At 43.4% G+C, this 9,974-nt stretch overlaps 1 long non-coding RNA gene across 1 annotated transcript; it reads left to right on the forward strand.

Annotated features, from left to right (window-relative positions):
* The first annotated feature begins 812 nt into the window (after positions 1-812).
* Positions 813-8,453, forward strand: LOC308527640. The gene is made up of 3 exons (XR_013996631.1): positions 813-1,614; positions 1,764-1,826; positions 6,409-8,453. It is a non-coding gene; the product is annotated as an uncharacterized lncRNA (long non-coding RNA).
* The last annotated feature ends 1,521 nt before the right edge of the window (positions 8,454-9,974 follow it).

A 9,974-nucleotide genomic window follows, 5' to 3' on the forward strand; every position in this document is an offset into this window, starting at 1 on the left:
TAAAATCTCCCAATAATACCATACTGGACCAATGTATTTCCCAGAGTATATATACCTTTCAAATGCAATGATTTGAGATGATAAAAGGGGATAAAAGCCTTTTTTTTGAAGTATTTATAGTATTTCTAGTGCCATAATGCCTGGTTCAATCTTAAGTTTTGATATATACATTTTATATTTTTTCTTACCCATATCACTCAAGTATCACCCTCATAGAAGGTACGGAGAAAATTATAAAATCAAATGTTTCTGGGATATTTCTAAGATGAGGTTTTGGTTTGATAGCTTTTTATTTTTGTTTTGGAAGCAACATAGGTTAGGAGAAGTGCAGGAAAGAAAGCAGCCCATTTAGATAGCTCTTTAGGGAATGGGCTGGCTGCTTTTTTTTTTTTTTTACTCCAAGGGGTAACTCTGATTGTCACTGCACTCCTTCCGGGAAGCCTCCCTGCCCAGTTTCAGAAGCAAGCAGCCCCTCCGTGCACCTCCTCGCACGCAGGATGGAAGCGGCAGCCACTTCAGGGGGAACCCACCCTTTGGATCGAAGCACACGGTTGGCAAGGTAGCTCCGTCCTTGGATTGCACTGCAGATGTGGCAGAGGTGCGGCACACCATGGCACTCAGGTTGGGAAGCCCTGTTTTCGGTACTTTGTCTTTTTAAAAACGTCCCTTTTGGTAGTCCTCTGACTGTACCTTGAGCACCTGCTCCATGCCAGTTGCTGTGCTGTCCTTCAGGGATGAAGATTTCATTTCTTTTTTTATTCAGGTTTTGAGTTGGAAGACACCTCGGGGTCTTGTTCAGCACCTCGTTTTGCAGAGGTGTCAGGCCCAGAGAAGTGAAGGTTCTCCAAGGTTCTTTTGCTAACGTGAGACCTGGCGCTTGACCCCAGCTCTCCCAACTCTTGGAACCCTGTCCTTTGTTGTCAGTAAAGTACTAAAATAAGCGCTGAATTAACATACATTAACTGTGCCCTTTTGTGGAATCCGATTTCTTGAATCTTGCAGGATAGGTAAGGCATCTGGAAATTGAATAGAGGTAAGTACACGTAGCATTTTATTTGACACGTTCTATATAATTTACGTCCTTCTGGATAATTCCAATCAATAATAATGTAGTCACTGGAGAAAATTTATTAAGTACAAGTGAAAATTTATTCAGTACTCCCCTGAAAAAGATACCTATTTTCTCTGATGCTTTTTGTTGTAAGTTTGTGGTTACATATCTAATCTTTTCTTCATAAAGATTAAACGTTCAAATGTGTAGGGTTTTTTTTTTCTTCCTTGAGAAGGATGTTTTCCCTCTTTATTTATTTATATGAGTGTATGGGAAAGATTTTTTTTTAAACAGACATAAAATAATGCATTTCTAATTTTGGTTTTTAAGACATGGCCCAAGCAATCTGTTGTCTGTTTTTTTTTATTGCAGGGGATTGCTGCTGACATTTTGTCAGGGAGGCATCAAAATCGGAAACCCTGCTTGGGTTTCCATCCCCCCCCCCCCCCCCCATCCTCCCGGCTTTTACAAGGCTGAAGACAGTTTGAAGTCCAGAACCTAGGGGCGATGTCTTCAAATCGCAGTTTGGGGAGGTGCCTACAGGCTTCCTGGCCGCTCTCAAGGTGGGCAATTTGGTTTGCAAGTTTCAACTACGGAGCAGGAGCCTGGCTGGGGAGAGGAGAAGCAGGAAGCTGGGAGTCCTCCTTGCAAACAGAGGATGCATAGCTGCCCAGAGTACTGATAAGTCAACTTCTCTCCTTCCTTCCTTTAGCAAAAGTAAATGCTCCCTTCCTGGACAGAGACAAGGAGGAGAGGATGACCAGCCCAATGGTGGGTGAGTAATTTTCCCTCTTTGCCCTGGGTCTCTGATTGCAGTGATCTCTCTGGCCAGGGCCTGAGTAAACACTGGCTCCTTAGTGCATGGGCTCAGAGAAGTCGTTGATGGTAGATGAGCATTTTAGAAAGGATTGAGGGAGCTGAAAGATGCTCAGTTAGAGTGCACCTGGATCCTGCCATGACATCACAGGCGGCCCATAAACAGCACTCCAGGAAGCAGCCAGCCTTTCTCACCCCTTTCTTAACAATGAGACGTAGATTGGGCCTGTTCTCTATGCAGGCATCCTTATGAGTAAATGTCTATTTTTACGGTAGAGCTGCACTTTAAAAATAGCTCCAATCAATGCGACTCTTTTCCCCCATATGTTAAAAAGTTATGCATGAGTTAAAATATCTCGGATTGCTTAAATTCTCCCAGACACAAGGCACTTTCCTTTTTCCTATTTTTTTTTTCTTTTTGGAGGTGAGGGGGTGTGGGTAGCAGAATGGGATGAGGGGATTACTGATAAAATGAGGACTTTCATTCTGGCTTCCTCAACCCTGTTTGTTCTCTGAGACTTCTTTACCAGTAGCAAGGCTTTTCCACCAAGATTTGAGCTATCTGACTGTTGAAAAATTTATTAATATTTGGCGGGTACAGTCTCCTTCCTGGAGCGATTGTTTATTTTGGTTGCTGAGAGCAATTAGCTAGAACAGTCACAGTTGCAGCTGTTAGATACTGTACGCTCCAGCGGAGATCGCAAAAGGCCTCCTGCGCTTTTAGAATCTGTATGGGGATGGTTTTTAATGTGCTGCTTCTGGAGTCTTCTGCGTTAGCAAATTCAGTTGGGTGGTCCGGAGCCAGATCAAGTGCTCAATGGGATCATCACCATGCCTGCCTCCATCAGAGGCGCTCGCACACCTTGCTTTGGGGAAGCCCATGGCTGTGGCCCCTTAGTGCAGCAAGGACCTGTACCAGGCCTTTCTCTCTGAATCCTCCCCATGCAAACCTGGACCTGGCTCATCCCAAAACACTACCCTTTTTTCTCTCCACAATTTGTTCTTTTTGTGTGTATGGCTCTTGAGGGCTCATCTGCATGTGTGAGTGTGAGAAGGAGACCCACAGACACAGTCTGTTCCTGCTGACTTACATGTTTCGGAGAGAGGATCTTCCTACAGTGGCTCCAGTATGATGCCTGCCACTCCAGAAAGAGTGGTGAAATCAAGGGAGAGTTCCGCTGTTTTTATAGTGTCTGCACTTTTGCCTTTGGAAATAGGTTTGATAGAAAAGAATGGGTGTGCACATATTTAAAAATCATACTGCTCAGAATTCACAGTATGCTTTTTTGTACATTTTCTTGTTTGGATCTCACAGTAACCTTGTGAGGCAGGGACTTGTCCTTATATTATAGAAGAGTAGATAGTCTCAGAGTCGGCAAGTAGCCAGCCACCTGCTTAACTTTTCTGAACTGTAGCCAGTTAGGTAAATAAGACAATACATGTTTGGTTTATTTTACTGCTGGAGTATTGAGCTGAAGCAGGCTGATGAACTTGGCTTGATGTTAAAGGCTGCTGGGCTAGCTCTAAGGCACAAGTCCAGTTAATAGTGATTCCTTGGTAGAGTGGGATCTGGCTCACTCAGTAGAGTGAGAGTGAACTCTGTCTATATTTGAAGGAATAATTTGGGAATCTTAGAGAGTTCTGAGGATCCAAAATGTACAGTGGAAGTTGTTTCCTGCTAGCTAGCATAAGTTAATTAGAATTCATTACGTTTTGATTAGATTTAGACACTTCTATGAAGATATATTTAAAGCAGCCTTTCACATGGCAATTGGTTGACCAGATGGCAACCTGCTTGTTCAGCAAGCTTAGATCTGTTACTTAGTCAAGTGGAGCAGTTCTTTAATCACACCCCCTTCCAATAAAAATGTTCATATAAATGGAGAAGTAGGAACACTGGTGAGTTAAATGTTAATTTAGTAACTTGAATGAAAATTTTCTGTGAAATCCTTCTCTTTTTGGTGACTTTATTTTTAAGCAATAGCATAGTCTTCTAAAAGTATCATAACTTGAACACACAGAAAATTCAGCAAAGTGCAAGACTTTGTTCCTTCCTCCCTTCTGAAGATTAAATATGTGTAATAATATGACTGGCTTTCTTGATTTTTCAAACTCTGTGAGACAATGTTTTACGTTTTTAAATCTTTTGGAAACCTAACCAGTATACACTAGGGTACCACATACACTAGACTTGAAGTGTGTCTATTAGACAAAGCTTTTAATACTCAGATTTGATGAAAGCAATGTGGCAGTGTACTCTGAGGTAAACTAGTTCATATAGATTGGCCAGAATATTGGAACAGGGGTGCTAGGCACCTCCATGTGACGCTATCCTTTCCATCGCAGCAGTTGGCACCTGGGGGGAGCACCCCGTGGAGACTTCTGGATGGGATTTTGAACAGAGATCCTGAGATTTTTGAAGACTAGGCAATGATATTAGCCTCAAGGTACAGCATCATATCTGAGCTGAATCATGGCTAAAGCAGATCTTGCATTATTTATGAAATGTGCTGCCTGCCCTCCACAAGGGTTCTCAAATGTAGGTGTGCATGATACTCCCTTTTGAAGCTTGTTGATATAGGTGCTTGAGACTCACCCCTAGATTCTGGTTCACTGCCGCTAGGGGAAGTCCCAGACAAGCTCTGGAACAGGCTCCTACTGGTCTGACGGTTGGACTGAGCTGTTGAGGATATAGGATGCAAGGTGTTCCTACTCTACCTATTTTCCCTTCATTCTCGCGTTCTCTTCAGGTCCTGAGAAGCCTGTCGTTGTCTATTCCTACCTTAGTTTTCACCTAAAAAAACGTACATTTGTTTGCATATTTTGAACATGTTAAAAAGTTTATGTGGAGCGTGTCAGATTTAACATCACAAGAGAGGTACCCTAATGATCTCTATTTTATGGAGGAGTAAATGAGACTTAAAGAGGTCAAGAGCTTGTCCAAGCACTATAAGCAGTAAATGGTTGAGCGGCTGGACTGCTGTGCACCATCTGACTTCAGGGCCTGCTGTCCTCATGACCAACAACCGGAATGGTTACCAGTGGGCTGCCATGCTGGAAATAGTAGATTTTACCCCCAAATGAGGCAGTTTGGTTTTATCACTGCAGATACATCTATTGGAAAAGAGTCCAGCTGGTACTTTCTGTTTGTTTTTGTGACATCTACAATATGTAGGTATGCCATTTCATGTTTTAGCTCGCATTCTAGCCTGGGAAATCCCTTAGGGTAGGGTCTTTCTGTGGTTGAGCTGAGTGTTTCCCTCCATGCCTACCATGATGCCTTATACATCGTAAGTGCTCAGAGTCCTTGTCCACATAAAAGGGAAGCAGGAAGTTTGAGGAGCTGCTGCTTGCTCAACATGAAGGTGGGTGTGAGACATAGTTTATTCTTATGTTTATGGTCTCTGTCTGGAAATTAGTGTTTCTAATATCTGTGTTTCGCAGATATTTCCGGTTCGCTTGCTTGTTTTGAGGGTGAGTCAGGGTTGGAAATCATACCTAAATTGTAAAAGGATGACGCAGGGAAAAGTGTGGAGAAGGAATTACTGTGCTCCAGGAGAAAGTGCCGATCAAAACTCCAGGGCCTTTTTGCCACACGTTCTGTTTTTATTCCCCCTGGATAAGAAGGTTTGCTAAGTGTGAATACAGGGACATGAACAGTTGATTTTTTTTTTCTTCCTCTTGGACAGTGTGTGAGCTGGTCCCATGTCTGAATGGTGTGTGAGGCAGAACTGTAAAGAGAAATTGAAATCTTTGGTTCTGTGTCTTCAGCATCCCAGGCGACCTGGTATTGGTGTACATTTATCTATATAAGATTTCACAACTCTTCCCATTTTTATGGGTGTGTAATGGTGTTAATAGCCAGAAAACGAACCTGGCCTCTTTGAATTTGCTCTGTGTAACAGAATATTTCCTGCTTAGAGTTTATAGCTTGACTAATGGGATTTCTTGACCAAGTCCAAGTCCTAAGAGAGTCATATAAGAACATCAGGATGTTAAATACAGTTTCTTAGTTCAGGCTGCGGGAACAGAGGACGGTAGATTGGTAGGCTGATAAACAGTAGAAATTTATCTCCTAGTGTCGGGGCTGAGTTCCGAGGTCAGGGTCCGGCACAGAGGGGTTCTGGTGGGGCCCTTCACATTGTGGCCTCACATCCTGAGAAGTAGGAGTCTGCTCTCTGGCTTCTTTGGGTGAAGTCACAACCCCATTCATGAGAGTCTACCCTCATGACCTAACCACCTCCCAGCGGATCCGCCTCCAAATACCATCACACTGGGGATTAGATTTAAACATGTGAATATTTGGGGGTGGGGGTGGGGCAGGCAGAAGCATTCGGTCAGTGACATACAGTGTGGAAGTGTGGGGTGTATTTGGACAGGTATCGCTAATTCACTATCAGAGTCTTCACATGCAACTGTCTTAAGGGCTTTCTTCTGTTGAATGTCAACCATGACTCCATCACGAGGCTGGGCATTTCACCTGGGTGATTGCAAATTTCATGGTAATTCTGAAAGGTCATAATATTATCCTTGTTTTACAGATGGGAAAACCTGAGGCTTGGGGCGACCATGGAACCTGATGGAATAAAAATGCCTTAGCTTCTTTCGTCACTGCTAACTAAAATGTAAAGGAGAGTTCTCCATCTCCAGGTAGGTAAGCGATACATGATGTGCCATAGTTCCCCCATCCACAGCTTCACTTTCCATAATTTTAGTTATCTGTGGTTAGTTGAGATTCAAAAAATATTAAAGGGAAAATTCCAGAAGTAAACAATTCTTAACTTTTAACTTGCCTGCTGTTCTGGGTAGCGAGCTGCAATCCCATGCCATCCCACCCAGGATGCGAATCGTCCCTTTGTCTAGCCTCTCCACGCTGTAGACGCCCCTCACCCACTAGTCGCTTAGTAGTATCTTGTCCATCAGATGAGCTGTCATGGTGTGACAGTGCTGTGTAAGTCACCCTTGCCTTGCTTACTAAGGACACTAACGCACAAGAGTGGTGGTGATGCTGGCACTTTGGAAACTATAAAGTGCTTCCTTTAGGTGAGTAAAAAGATATTTTGAAAGTAAGAGAGGCCATATTTTGCGTAACTTTTATTAAAAATATTGTTACAATTGCTTTATTTTATTATTGCTGTTGTTAATCTCTTATTGTACCTAACTTACAAATTAAACTTTATTCTAGGCATATACATATAGGAAAAAATGCAGTATAAATAGGGTTTGGCGCTATCCACTGGGGATCTTGGACATATCCCCTGTGGATCAGGGGGTGGGTACTACTGTAGTCGGTAACTACCTTTGGGACCGGAACTCAGATGATTCCTGGTGTCTTGTAGTACATGCACCTCCAAGAGATCAGAAATCTTGCAAACTTGAATGGAACCCAGTTCAAATTAGTATCTTAACGTTTCTGTCTTCAGAGACAGGAGGGTGTTTGTTTTTGGTGGTCAGATGCTCAATTATCTTACTGCTTTCTGTGGATAGAAAATTCTTATTCTCTAGCAGTTGTGGCTATTTCTGTGTTTACTGTTTGCTATTGGCCGTGCATGTTATTGTGCCTGGAAAGAGGAGATAAGCCTGTGGATTAGTTGGTGTAAATGCCTTCGTATGGCAGGTGAAGAAATCAGGAAGGGGAGAAGCAATTGAATTGACCAGTGGTGAGCACTTGCTGTGTGATGAGAACCGCAGACCTCCAGGTGCCGGGCTGTGATGTCGAAACTGAGCGGTATCGTGTGAGATGATACCTGGAATTACATTTTGCAGCAGCACTCACAGTCTAAATTGAAGTGCATAAAACTGGAAGGTACAGGTTTTTCTGAAATAAAATGCACAGTATTTCAGGCAGTGGTCCATTTACACCATCACAACCTCTTCCCTTCAATCTCACATAATCTTGGCCTCCTGTTTAGATTGCTAATAAATTATTACAGTGCACAGAGCGGGAGTGTTGCACTCTGTGCTCGAAGGTCTTGCTATTCTAAGGGTGGTCTGTGGCTCAGCAGCACTGATGCACCTGGGAACTTGTTAGAAGTGCAGATTGTCTCCCACCACCGACCTACTGAACCGCACTCTGCATTTTAGCAGAATTCCCCCGCTGATCCATTTGCACACCCACCCTGGAGAAGGACTCTGAGGCACGTTTCCCAAGCTTGAATGTGCTGGAGAGTGACGTGGAGAGCTTGTTAAGCACAGAGTCATGGCCCAGAGATTGACTCGATGGTCTGGGGCACATGTGTTGCGAGTTGCCCTGTCCCTGGACCCCCTGCAGCATTGGTTGGATGGCCGCTGGTGCTGGGATACTCTGTGTGTCATTTGAATGGTTGGACTCAATGAGGTTAAGGTCCTGTGCAACCACCTGTGGGGCCTTTTCCCAAGGGCTCAAGAGGGAGTCTACAACTGTTCCACTTCTATTTATTGCAAAGTTACCCTGTAAGGTAGATGGAAAACTGTTCTGTGGTCACTAGGAAAAGGGAGGAACTATGTATACTGCTAGATAAATAGAATAGGAGAGCCACGTCCAAAGCAGTTTCCAATGAACCATTTAACAGGTTGACCAGGTGAAGCATTGCACTTTTTATCCATTAAAAAAAAAAAAAAGGTGGGGGAGCTTTTCTAAGATTCCACTTTCTTCTAAGAATGTGTTAACTTCTCATCCCTCCCCTTGCCAAGTACAGGACACCCAGACCAGACCTTACCAGCTGATGTGGTCATCCGTGTGCTTTTTAGGGTGGTTTTTGTGCAAGCAAAAGTTGGCCACTTCACTACTTTGCCTCAAGGTATATGGTATGTCTGTGTTTATCTATTGAGTGGATAGTGTGCCTTTGAGGCTTGCAAACAGTCCTGCTGATTAGTGTGGTCAGGAAGTCCTGAACCCACTGGGTAAGACTGCTGAATCTGCAGGGTGGTGGATATGGGTGGGTTTCAGTAAGTATGTTTGCCTTTGTGTCAAAAGGAAAACTCTTTGAGTTGAGGCGTATTCTGGTTTGTATCATGAAATTTAAAAACAGCAGTGGCACTGGAAAATACACACATCCCCCAAGCATTTTTTTCTAGAGGATTTTACCCCTATAAAGTTTATAAGTATTTGATGCCTTAATAAAAGAAAACAAATTTTGGTGGGTCTGATACTCAGCAAATTGCTTTTTGAAGTTTGCAAATGAAGCTTGTGTAAGTGGCATTATTTCTAATTTGCCCTTAGTTTTCAACTAACTTGTTTACACAAACTTATTCATATCCTATATAATAAAAGCCTAATATGCTAAGTGTCTGGTCATCCAGTCATCTGTTCAACCAATCAAAGTGTAATATGCTCATGATATGTTAAAGCTGCTCAACTGCTTGCTATGATGTGCACTGACCACCAGGGGGCAGACACTCCGACTGGTAAGTGAGCTTGCTGCTGGGGTCCAGCTGATTGGGACTGAGCAAGATGGGCCAGACATGCTCTGGAGCCCTCCCACAGCCCCTCCCTGGCTGGACAACCTCCCGTGTCCCTCCCCGGCCCTGATCGTGCACCAGTGGGGTCCCTTGGCCTGGCCTGCACCCTCTTGCAATCCGGGACCCCTCGGGGGATGTTGGAGAGCCAGTTTCGGCCCTATCCCACAGGCCAGGCTGAGGGACCGCACTGGTGCATGAATTTGTGCACTGGGTCTCTAGTGTATCTCTCTCTCTCTCTCTCTCTCTCTCTCTCTCTCTCTCTCTCTCTCTCTATATATATATATATATATATATAGATATATAGATAGATATAGATATATATAGTAACCATTAAGGGGGGAGTTCCTTATGATGTCAGCATTTTAAAAGCTGCACTTCTGTAAATTTCTTTTGTTCCAGTTTTTTGTTTGTTTGTTTTGCTTTTAGAACAAAATAAGGGTTGAAAAAATTTGGAAGGATATTTTCTGGGAAATATGTCCTAGGAAAAAGTTGGGTTCAGTGTTCATTTTGGGTGTGGCATGTGTATCCTCATATACTTACTATTTGATAAGATACTATGGTATCATAGAGCCGTCAGATAATTGCAGACGTTTTATTTGGAAGAGACCATAGGTTTCGAAGAAGAAACCCAGTGTTTCATGGAGCACCCAGGGTTAGCCTAGCACTT

The sequence above is a fragment of the Myotis nattereri genome (assembly GCF_964212035.1).
Source record: "Myotis nattereri genome assembly, chromosome: 12".
In the NCBI taxonomy this organism is placed as follows: Eukaryota; Metazoa; Chordata; class Mammalia; order Chiroptera; family Vespertilionidae; genus Myotis; species Myotis nattereri.